Here is a 12,812-nt window from a genome sequence, read left to right on the forward strand (position 1 = left end):
TTTAACTGATGTACCTACTTCTTGAATGTACTTGAATATTTCACTAACCGGTTCATAAATAATCTAACATTCTTATTCAGTATTAAAATAATATAACAAATATTTTGTTATTAGAATGTAAAATCTGAAGAAAGAAAACCCCAAGTAAATGACGTACCCATCAATATGGTTTTAAAGCATTGTTACTATAATATTTTGCAAGTGCACCTGTAGCAATCCGTATAGGTATTGTATTGTAAAAAAATATAATAATATTATGTCTTCTTCTTATTGTGCCATCCCCTAGCGGAGGTCGGCCACCATCAAGGCGATCTTATCTTTGTTGACTGCTACCCGGAACAGTTCGGTGGAGCTGCAATCGTACCAATCACGGAGGTTCTTAAGCCACGAAATGCGGCGCCGTCCTCTGCTACGCTTCCCATTGATCTTTCCTTGAATGGCGAGTTGGGGAATGCTGTATTTTTGTTCTCTCATAATGTGGCCGAGGTATTGTAGTTTCCTGGTTTTGATACTACGTAGAACTTTTCGGTCCTTCCCCATTCGATTGAGAACTTCAACATTTGTCACCCGGTCAGTCCAAGGAATTTTGAGGATGCATCTACACAGCCACATCTCGAAAGCTTCAAGTCTCCGTGACATCTCTTGGTTTAGCGTCCATACTTCCATACCATAGAAAAGAATTGAGAGCACATAACAACGTACCATACGCAGTCTCAGACCTAGGTTAAGATCTCGATTGCTAAGGAGGCTTCTCATTTTGAGAAGGGCGCTCCTTGCGATCTCAATTCTAGTTTTTATTTCCTGAGACTGGTCCCATTTCTCATTGACCCATGTACCTAAATACCTATGTATCTAGTTCAAAATATTTTTTTTGCACTTTTTTACGATATTGTACTAACGTACACATAGTCTTAAAAAATATTATGATATACTAATATATTGAAAGTTATACATAATATTATATTAATTTGTGATTAAAATATTAATTCTCCCTTCGTTACAATAATGTTGAATATTGAAATTTTTCAGTACCCAAGCATAGTATTTGACTCTATGAACGTGTCCGTTATATTATTGAATTTTTATATCGATGGTTGTGTCTAGTAAATGAAATATACCAGACATGTCGAACTTCAAGTAGAGTGTGATTATATAGTTTCAAAACTGGTGGTGATAGATCACCACCAGTTTTGTGTCACTTTGACAACGATTTACTCAAATTGGTAATCTGTGCTCTTGTATTATCTCAATCCTCAGTACATCAACTATTCTAATAATGATAAAACTCGCTTCATTTCATTTAAATAAAAAAATCCAATTTATGTTAGCTTAAATCAAGCTATAGATATCAGAAATCAGGAAGTAAATTAAGTTCTTTAAGATTACTTTAATTTTATAGAATGGCTCTCGTCCAAAAATGAATACAAGGAGACACATTAAAATAACTAATTATTATATGATGTTGAAAACAAGTTGGAATAACGACGTCCATTGTAGCACAGAGTTGTGTGTTAGCTAGTGATACAAAGTGTCCGGGTTCTATTGCTACTGGTTGAGTGAAATACCTACATACCTATGTAATGCAGTTTTCATTCGTCAATCGTCTTGGTAAACGCCTGTCTCTAAAAAAATCCTGCTGTACGATGAAAATCTCAGGCACAGTACATAATATATTTCTACTGTATATTATAATGCATCGAAAAAAACTTACTTTTTGGTTATCAATCTGGCATCTGTCTGGAAATAGTGTGTGAAAAATGGTACCTACCAAAAATATCCCGCATACACACTTCCTAAATCTGTCTATCCTATACTAAAAGTGTACATAAAACTGTTTAAAATCTTAATCAATTACATAAACCAATTAGGTAGGTAATTAAAATGATTCGAATAAATGCTTAACTGTCCAATTTGATGCTGATTTGATTACATTATTGTAATAAAGAGTTTATCGGCTAATAAAAATAGTCATAATGTTCTAATTTGAAAACGCAATACAATTGATAAAGAAACTAACATTAAAACCGACCATTTACAATTCGAACACAAAATGTCGTTAATCACAAATATTGAATTGTAGATTAATCTGTATTTGAAAAGAGGTGACGGAAATATTATCTGAGTATATATTCGAACGTTGGTCATTCATAAATAAATTCAAATATCAGAGATCCAATTATAATATTTGAATATGTATCTTTTTGGATACAAAAGATTCCATATTATAGTCTATTTTTCTACTGATCCAACGAGTTTCCTCGCTATAAGTTTCTCGCGGCGAAATCCTCCCTCGGACCGTTTCATACAAAATAAGTTGAGCATTCCTCAAGAGCTTACCGATGGTATTAACTTCGAGATCAGTTTTCTAATATACACCCGGCAAAGAGCGAAAGAGTGGACGCTGAAAAAGTTACTCCGTTTCCTTATCGGAGATTTTTTGTATTTTTTGCTGTTTTTCTAACTTCGTAGCGCGCAGAAACAGGTCAAAAGCTTGGGACAGACATCACAATCAAGTAGACCGATGGAGAACTATTAAGTTAAATTTCTTTAGGTGACGTTTTGTAAAATTGCTTCAATAAACTGAATGCGATATGTACCGAAATTCGTAGAGAAATATCGCAAAGTGAACAGAACACCATGATAGAAGTACGAGGTGGTAAAAATATAGATAACTAATTATAAATGCATTTGAGACTAGAGAAATGATTTTTGAAGTTATACTTCTCTTGGCGCGTTTGGGAAATCAGATCAGAGTGTATTTTTGGCGTGTGACGAAGTTGCAGGCGCCGATGTAACGCATAATTATCGGCGCGCGCAAAATATTCATTTCGGTCTCAAGGGTACATGCGCATGCACATAGTGTCATTTAGTTAGTCGTTCAATACAACCAAGTAAATAGCACGTGTTGTAAACATATCTAATATTGTGTCATAATAAATATATATGTTTATAAACAAATTTCTGGAGACTAACATTCTACACTGTTAATTTATATTCATAAAACTTTATTTATATTGAAGTGTATATTTATTTTTAATTGTAAAGATTGCGTATCAAGATTTGAGGCTATATTTATGTATGTATTATTTATGAGTAAAATTATATATCAATAAATAAATACATTTTGTAAATGTTGAGTTGGTAAAAAAATTAAAAAATATTTTAAAATTTGATTTTTTATTAATTCATCATGGGCACTTCTGAATCGATTATAACCGCTGTAAGGCAAAGAAGAGTTTCGGTCCAATACAATAATTAAATTACAATTATCAGGTGCTATATGAGACATAGATGCATCGTATAAATTTTCGTCAACCTAATCCACTGTAATATTAATAGACTCAGGTAACTGCTTATTGTATTTTGTTACGCCAAAGAAGTATAACATTTAACGTGCGTACATATTAAGTACACACACCGATTTTTTTTTCACTAATTAGAATAATAAAACTTACATGACATATTGTTCCTACAGTGCGTTTAATACGTACAAATAATTAAATGCTTTAAAGATATATTGTTAGTAAGTTAACAATTAGCAGAATTAATTGATTTTAGAAGAGGCATTCATTATCAATAGATTAGACAGTTTTACCAAAAAGTTTGAGGCTATCAAAGTTCGCCGTATACTAGTGGCTATAGTAACTCTCTTACTGTAAACGATTTTATAGGTTAGAAATCTTCAAGAATTCTCTCACATTGAACTCAAAATGTTCAGTGTGTAGTTTTTTTGTAGTAGTGATTTAAACTACATAGCGTCTGACATTGTCTTGGAAGAGAAATTTTCTTTCCATCTAGAAAAGTATTTTTACTTCAACTGTCTTCTCTGTAGAGTAATACAAATGATGATGATCAATGATGTACTTTGCATTTTGTTTTTGAAACTTGATTTTTCTGTATAAAGTTGTATGTTTTTTTGTTTTCAAAATTTTATTTTTCTGTATTAAATTGTACTTAAGTATGTTTTGATTTAATTTTTTTCTGTTATTATTATTGTTATTATATTCTATATTCTCTTCTTTTCTCTTGTGAGCGTACATATTTTTTGTTAAAATGTAAATCCAGGGCTCGAAATGGACCGGAACACACCGGAGCGCCGTTCCGGTTCGTGAAATTGGTAAAATTATTGCTGTCTCTTGGAAAAAAATATTTTGACCGTCTAAGCTAGATAAGCCTTATAATAAAAAAATCTAACACATTTATTTTTATAAAATACACATCAAATTTGGTAAACATCTTCAGAAAATTGTCGAGCGCTCCGGTTCGTAAACTTTTCCATTTTGAGCAATGTGTAAATCTCATGTTGTGTACGTCTTGAATTTAGATTTATTATGTCCACAATGTTTTGAATTCTTAAATAAATAAAATAACATTTCATCACGAAGGTTTGTGGATTTTTTAAGCTGATAATATTGGCACAATGAAACCACACGATGTTAAAAGTATCTTAACAAACATGATATGAGGAACATTTTTTATAAATTTCCTTTGAATTTCCACTGAGATGATAATAGGTAGACCAGAAATAATGGGAACTGAAATACCTAACGGGTGTGGAGAAGGAAATCGATCTCGAGTGAGGAATATTACGAGATAAATTTAAACACGTGTCAAGAATATGTCATACGTTGAATACTGACAACACGTCAGCTGAATGCAGAACTATTCTAACTCACATTTGAAATATTTTGCAGAAGAGTTTTTTGAAACAACTCACTGAAATTATTTATTATCGTTATGGATAAATGGATGCATCATATTTTAGTAGGATTATTGATGAAAAAATGGTGCATACACTTATCCATATTAATAATAAAATAATAAGTAGGAAGTAGAAATAACTGGAAGTAGGAAGTAGAAGTAGGTTGTTTAAGTAAGTTGTTTCAAAAAACTCCCTCCTCAAAAATTTCAAATGTAAGTTAGAATAGTTCTGCATTCAGCTGACGAACTGCTCTTGGTTTATGAAACGACGCTCATTTAATATTGGTGTATTGAAGGTTGAAACACATTGTTGCACGTCTATAAAGCTTGGTTCATTTTTGTAGGACATTAACACATTGAAAATCACTTTTTTCAATTATGCCATACATTTCGGTCCACCAATTTTGAAACTGTCTGCTTAAATCGCTACCACTAGCTTTACCAAGTTTTTGTTTCTTATTTGGTGCAGTAATTTTTTGTGGGTAGAATGAGATTATTTGTTACCATATTAATTATTTTGGTTCTTAACGCACAAATTGACACCAGAATTGCTTCTATCACATAAGGCATTCTCTCGCCATAATGGTCTCAAGTATTGTAAATCAATAAAAATGGGAGGTTTGCGGTACGGCACCCCCCGTCGCCTGATGAGGTTAGTGTGATAATAATATATGTAACTCATAACGCCTAAAGACCGACCTATATAATTATATATTGACGTTAAACGTAATGCTTATTCTTGAAGAGTATTTGTCTGCTATTTTTTATACAATGCAATCTGTTATTATTTATTATTATTAGATTTTTTTTCTCTTCAAACGTTTGCCATGCAAAATCATCCCACGTGCCACTGGTGACACGCGTGCCATAGTTTCGCCACCACTGATATATCCTATCGGAATTATATTAAATTTATAAATCAGTTCTGTGAGGTAGACAAAGATGAAATGCAGCGATGCTCAAACCGGTATCATCATCTTCAATAAAATAAAATAAAACTATTCAATGTTGGATGAAGGTCTCTTAAAGCTGATTCCACTTCATTAAGACTTGTTATCATGAACTTTTGAAGGCAAGCGTCCTCTAGGTATTTTGGTACTTTAGACAAACCCTTATTTATTCGTTATTCAATCATAACGTTTTGTGTACTTCAAAAAGTAACGCAAAATTATCAAAAAAAATATAGACTCGTAAAGACCATTAGAAGATAAGAACCCTTAGTAAAGAAAATATAAAAAAGTAATACAGCGTGGTATGGAGAGATACATGCTGGAAATAACGCAAACAATATGTAGGTATCGTGTATATTATTAACTCTTTGTTGCTTAGTGGTTTCACTGAGAAACCACCCGTTATTATTTATGTGCTGCCATTGCGATCTAATTTTGAGTAGCCACATTTTTCATAATGATAGACTATACAGTCATCTATGTATTAAATAATTACAAGATAAAAAGAACTTTTTATATACAACGTTTTTAAAACTTCTGTTGAATTATTAAGCTCAATATGCTCAAACTTGTACTTGATATGAAGTAAATAAAAAACAAAAAACACATATAGAATACTGAAATGTCATTTTGATTTCCATAGTAACGCACGTATATATTACTAATTTAGTTGCTAGGACCCCAGAGCCTAGCAACCAATAATGGTGTCGAAATAACTTTTCATACAAAACAGAATTAACTGAAAATAAATTCAATTCTACTTAAAGATGGCTAAAAGTATTAAAAGAATGCTTGCAGTGTTTTGATATATTCTAAAAGTTTCAAATGTCCAGCTAGTCGAGAAGTTAGTTGAAAATCGATTGCAAGATTTGTACCGGACATATAACCACTGAACAAATAAGAATACGAGCTAATAAAAACGTTGTAAAATAAAGTTCACGATCTAAAAACGGTCACAATAGATTTCAAAGAGTTCAAAACAGCTAGCAGGTATTTGAGATTATATTGATATTGATATCAATCTTTTTTTAAATTTTTAATGATATTAAGAAATGATTGTCAACAAATTTTGTAAAATATTTATCACTTAGGTGTTGGGTTTTTCAAACATTAGGTATAACTACAAGGTGTTAGAGCTCTCAGTCAAAATCAGGAAGTCGCAAGGCGAAGAATATGCGATGCGATAGATCTCGCTAAACTACAGAACTAACAATGAGTTAGATTAGTTAATTGCTGGACAATTTATAATCACTGTATCATATTTTAGTGGTGGCCAGAAGCAGTAAAATGCTACGGGGTCACCAGACTTAGTGCAGACTATTATAGTCGAGACAGTCTTTGGTCAGACTGGTCGTTGTTGTACAAAATTGAGACAAAAAGTTTTGACTAGCACAAAGCGCGCACTTATTGATTGCAATACCGCTATTAAATTATTATCGATACCGAAATACCGGTTTCACAAATAAAAATACCGGTATTTTCGGTATTAAAAAAGCATACACGTTTATGTTTTTCGAAAACGAATCTAATGTTATTTTTTCATTACTTAATACTCTATTGTATATTAAATTTAGTGTTTGAGTTGTATACCGCCAAAACACAAATATATTTACTGAAACCAACGAAAGTTAAATGATATTAAAACAAAATCGCCCATATATACTTTTAGAATTGTCGCGATGAATTTACATATTTCGAAGAAGAAAACATTCGTGGCAAATATTTACTATACTTATTCTATAACTATTGATTTAACTTTGATTGTACAAACAACAAACGTTGAATTTGGGAAAGTTTTCCTGTAGCCAGAATTATAGTATTTGTAAAAATTAGCACTTCTAAAATAATATTATGATATATAGATATTTATAAAAGTCAACATAATAAATGTAGGCAGGTATTTTATGTTGCTATAAAATAGCGTTTTAAATTTATTTTAATAGTTAAATTTTATTTTGTTAATATTATGTATTCCTTTTTTCTATAATATTATGTCTTTACTATTATCGGTATTGATACATTCATTCGGTATTGTAATCCCTACGCACACCAAGTTAAATCTTTCTTTAGCTACGATAAGTTTCTTGGTTTGTATTAAATAGACGCCACCGAGGTTGCTGCACTGACTAACTTATTATGATGTAGGTATACATGAACGAAGACGACTTGACTGAGTGCATCCTATAATATAATAAAGCAAAAGATTAGTCTGGAAAATTTTATATATGTTATAATAACTTACGAGATCATCGAATAAGTGTATCCAGCTATGATAATTTGCTAAAATTGGTTGGGACTTGCTTAAAAAAAACTTGCTTGACACACCTACGTCAGGCTACCACATGCTAAGGTGCTAGACTGTTTTGGCGTAGGTCTACGCACTCGAATACATTAATAAAAGGAAAAAGACAGCAGCCATAAAAGTAAAACCAGAGTTTAAATTTGATAATATCTAATATGACTATTACTAATAATTGAAAGCGGCTGTAATGAGTAGTTTAGATTATTATTTCTGTGGTTTCAGAGTAAAAGCTTACATTATTTACGTATAGTTAAAATTTTGATAATGTTTTATATTCAATGTTTTGAATAAGTCATTTTACTTCGAGTTAAACATGATTTTCTCAATTTAAGCTATTTTTAGAAATTAAAGTATTTATTTATTTATTTTACTTACATGTGACAAAATCTATGATATACAAAAAAGAGAATTTTTTTATACATATTGACATTAAAATCTTAATTTTGTAAAAAAACACGACTTAGGAACTTTCATGAATGTTAAAATGTCTGACTTAATGACACGGATGAGTTAATTTTAAATATTTAATTTTAATTTCTTTTATTTTGTTAACTGTCAATTCATGGTGGAATTGCATTTTATTGTTGTTTTCATTTAATCAAAAGCAATTTTTTTGTAGGACTTATTCCACTTTTAATCAATAAATTAGGACCAGTTTCGTCCGCCTCAGACGGACATTTTCAACTGAATACATTTTTTTTATAAAACAATATTTATCAAACATAATCCAAAGCGACAGAAATAATATAACAATAATCCGTCCAATTATACCTTCCCAATAACAAATTAATTTAAAATTAATGAGGTTGGACATTAATATTTCATACGTTTGTTGTTTGTATAAATAACAAATTAATTTTTAATTAATTTGTTATTGGGAAGGTATTATTGGACGGATAATTTATGTACCTATTGTTATATTATTTCTGTCGCTTTGGATTTTGTTTGATAGATATCTTTAAAAAAAAATGTATTCAGTTGAAAATGTCCTTCTGAAGCGGACGAAACCGGTCTTAATTTATTGATAAAAAGTGGAATAAGTACTACAAAAAATGCTTTTTATTAAATTAACACAACACAGCAATTTAATTTTAATTTTAAAAGTTAACTATTTTAAAACAACCATGTCACTGTAGCTGGATACATAGATAGAATACCTACAGATTTTAAAAGATGAAAAAAGGTTTCATGCATGGCGTGCCAATATTATCATGATGTCTTTGTCAAGTATGTAATATTCTTTTGATATCCCGTTTTTGCATAACCGAGTCTCGTAACCATTTCTATGTCGCGGGGTGATTCAGGGTTGCTTTCCTAAGAGAGTGGAACTTACTGCGACTGGGAGAGATCATTTGTTATTCATTGTATGGTAGCGGCTGCTGCAGTTGGTTTGCGAATCCGATTTAACGTTATATTATCAGACTCAGGAGGAACTGAACCAAATCACAGGAATACCGACTAAATTACGTTGTTACACATTTCTTTAAAAGATTTTATTAAAAGGAAATTGAATGATAACATAATCTTTCACGGATAATGTAAATTATTAATGATTACAAGATAATAAGAATTTTTTATATGCAACGTTTTTAAATTTTCTATTAAACTATATAAACTTGACTTGACTAGCTTAAACGATCAAAAAAATTTGTACTTGACATGTCATATTGATTTTCATAGTAACGCACGTATATATTAATAATTTAGTCGCTAGGACCCCAGAGCCTAGCAACCAATAATGGTGTCGAAATAACTTTTCATACAAAACAGAATTAACTGAAAGTGAATTCAATTCTACTTAAAGATAAAAAAAGTATTAAAAAAGTGCATTGACATCGTATTCTGATAAATTATAAAAGTTTCAAATGTTTAGCTAGTCGAGAAGTTAATTAAAAATCGATTGCAAGATTTGTACCGGACAAACAACCACCGGACAAATACAAATACGAGCTAAAAAACGTTGTAAAATATCTGACGATACTAGCCTCGTTCGGTATTATAACATGAGGATTTTATCATTATCATCATCATCATCAGCCTGAATCTATCCACTACTGGATGAAGGTGTTTCCAAGCTGAGTCCATTTGTCTCGGTCTTGTGCGTTGCGTTGCCACGTACTTCCGCAAAACGTTATCATTGTGTCGATCCAGCGGCCTCTAGGTCTACCTTGCGGACGTTTTGTACCTCTTGGATACCACTGAATGACTAAATTTGTTCAACGATTGTCCCTTCTTCGAGCTATGTGTCCGGCACATTTCCATTTGAGGATTTTAGCAAACTCTATTACATCGCAAACATGAGGATTTACTCACACTTAACTTTTTAATATTGGTGATTATCTAATAAAATTATTTATAATAATTAAATTATAACTCATTATTAAACACTGAATATTCCCAAAGCTTAAGAAAGTTACAATAAAAATACATATTTAAAAAAAAACATAAAAAAAAATTGTAGGTACGAGTGGGATTCGAATTCATATCTTTCACTGTCTGGGTTAGCGGTATTATTATTTTGAGACTAGCTTTAATTTGGTATATGGATAGCGCGATATGGCCATATTATGATGTTGGACATTACGCACATTTCGTTTCCTCACGGCTGAGGATCGTCACGACCCTGAAATTCAAACATCTTCTGAACGAGCAAGACGGTCCACCCCTCTCGGTTATCTGCTTCTCTCAGGGCATACAAGTATTGACAAGGAAATAATTTAGTAAGGGAGTTAATAAGGGTATTTGATGTAATAAAAAATATCGTCACTGTTCTGGCAGAAGACACTAATTCGAAAGAATGACATATTGAGTTAGTTATACCAAAATGTTCCTTATTTCAAACTTTACCGTCTGGAAACCTTCTTAATAAATAAACAGTCTTTATTTTAAAGTCATCCTTTTTACGATTACTTATTAAACTCACATGATAGACCATTTCAAACATTTTAACAACTTCAGAGTCAAATTACTCAAAACTAGTATTCTCCAGTTAGTGTGTTCTACCAGAACAGATACGATATATAGAATTTGAAGTGGAGTTTTTTGAACCGATCATTGGTGAACATATCGGATGATCCGAGAGATATTAAAATATCTTAGTAGTGAAAAATTAAGGACAAATGCCCGAGTAGAGTGGAAGCAGGAAGGAGAGGTTTTCATCCACCAGAAGATTGAGAGCTGCTGCGATGATGATGATTATTACTTACAAGACAGCAGATAAAACTAAAGAAAAATCTGAAGTTTTTAAAACGAAAGCGTTATCAATAATGGCAGATTTTCATTGAAGTTTTATTGTTTTGGGCATAATACGAAGCAAGAGGGGATAAATCGCTGTAAGCGCCGTCCACCTAACCACTCCCCCCTCCCCTGTTCTAAGCGCCCATTGCCTCAGAAAGCTGTGAAAACTCCTCATGCGAAACTTTTCCTCAAACAGCTGCGTAATATTTCGTTTTCCACTTATGTGCTCGTTCGCTCATTTTCCCACCCGCTAACCCCTCTGGCCGCATCAACATTTCAAATCGAACGACAGAAAGGGGCTGCGTCCATTTTTTGCAGCTCTTCAGTGAATTTGTCAAAATGTACATTTCCATTGCCCCTCTATGTGAAATCTGACGCACCCAAAGTGTTAAAGATACTTTGAAATATTTTGGCTATAAAGTGAAAAATAGAGCTTTCAAAATGTAAACCAACTTGTATGTTTTACAAAAATATTATATTAAAATTTACAAAACCTTTTTTACTTATTAGTTCTATAGTGTTGTTGATAATTGTATTACAACTTGCCAAAATAGCTGTTGACTGTAAAACTAATTATGTAGAATTTAATATTATTAAAATTATACTGCGGTAGAATAGAATTTTATCAAATAAATGGTATTTTCATTAATTTACTTATTTATTCTTAAATATTATTTGCTGTTATGGTATTTTACTTTTTATCAAAAACAACACCATAAATATATGACCACATAATATTCACCTCTGTTTTAATTTGTAATTTGAAATATGTTATTAGTTTTTAGGCGAATCTGGTGAAAATTGCAATTAAGTTATGAAATCGATATGTACTGATTGAGTAAAGTTATACATCCAGTTAAGAATATTCAATTTATTCCGCTGAATTATAATAAATTCTAAATATTGCCCAAAGTTTTGATGATTGCTATTTTAACTAACATAACTAGGTATTAAATAGATGTTTAAACATACGTAAAACCAATCTAATAATTATTTTGACTAATAATTATTTAACCTTTGAATTTAAGTATATTATATACTATATAGGTACAGTGGAGAATTATTTATATAATATGATTACGTGTTATTTTGTCGTGTCCATAGTGAACATCGCGATGACGATTATGTCGTCATGCCCATAGTAAATTATATGACGCCATTTTCAATACCTTTCTTTCTTTTCATAACGATATACTTTGTCCTGTAGGTCTATTCTATACTTATCGACCACTAAAGTGATAAAGTGATAAATATTATCAAACTTAGCATAGGTGTGTATCAAAGTATTAGCACTTATTGTAACAATTACAATACGTTGGTTGTATTGTTGCAATACGTGATATATTTTAATAGCACCTCTCTTGCTGCTGTTAAACTATAGCAATTATTGCAACAATTACAAGCAACGTATTGTAATTATTACAATAAGTGCTAATACTTGGATACAAACCTACCCTAAGTTTGATAATAATTATCACTTTATCATTTTAGCGGTCGATAAGTATAGAATAGACCCATTGGGAGTTTGTGTATTTTTTTTCAAATATATTTTCAAATATCACAAATTGTAAATAACTATCATAATAATATATACATTTTAAAAGTAATTTGAATATATTATT

The 12,812-nt window shown here is 31.2% G+C and overlaps 1 protein-coding gene across 1 annotated transcript in view; it reads left to right on the forward strand.

Moving 5' to 3' along the window:
• Nucleotides 1–12,812, forward strand: part of LOC147079580 (ras-related and estrogen-regulated growth inhibitor) — a 223,923-nt gene that overhangs the window by 117,115 nt on the left and 93,996 nt on the right. The gene's annotated exons all lie outside the window — the stretch shown is intronic.

Source organism: Rhyacophila brunnea, unplaced genomic scaffold (genome assembly GCF_057557595.1).
Source record: "Rhyacophila brunnea isolate RB1 unplaced genomic scaffold, BYU_Rbru_1.0 scaffold_1, whole genome shotgun sequence".
Taxonomy (NCBI): Eukaryota; Metazoa; Arthropoda; class Insecta; order Trichoptera; family Rhyacophilidae; genus Rhyacophila; species Rhyacophila brunnea.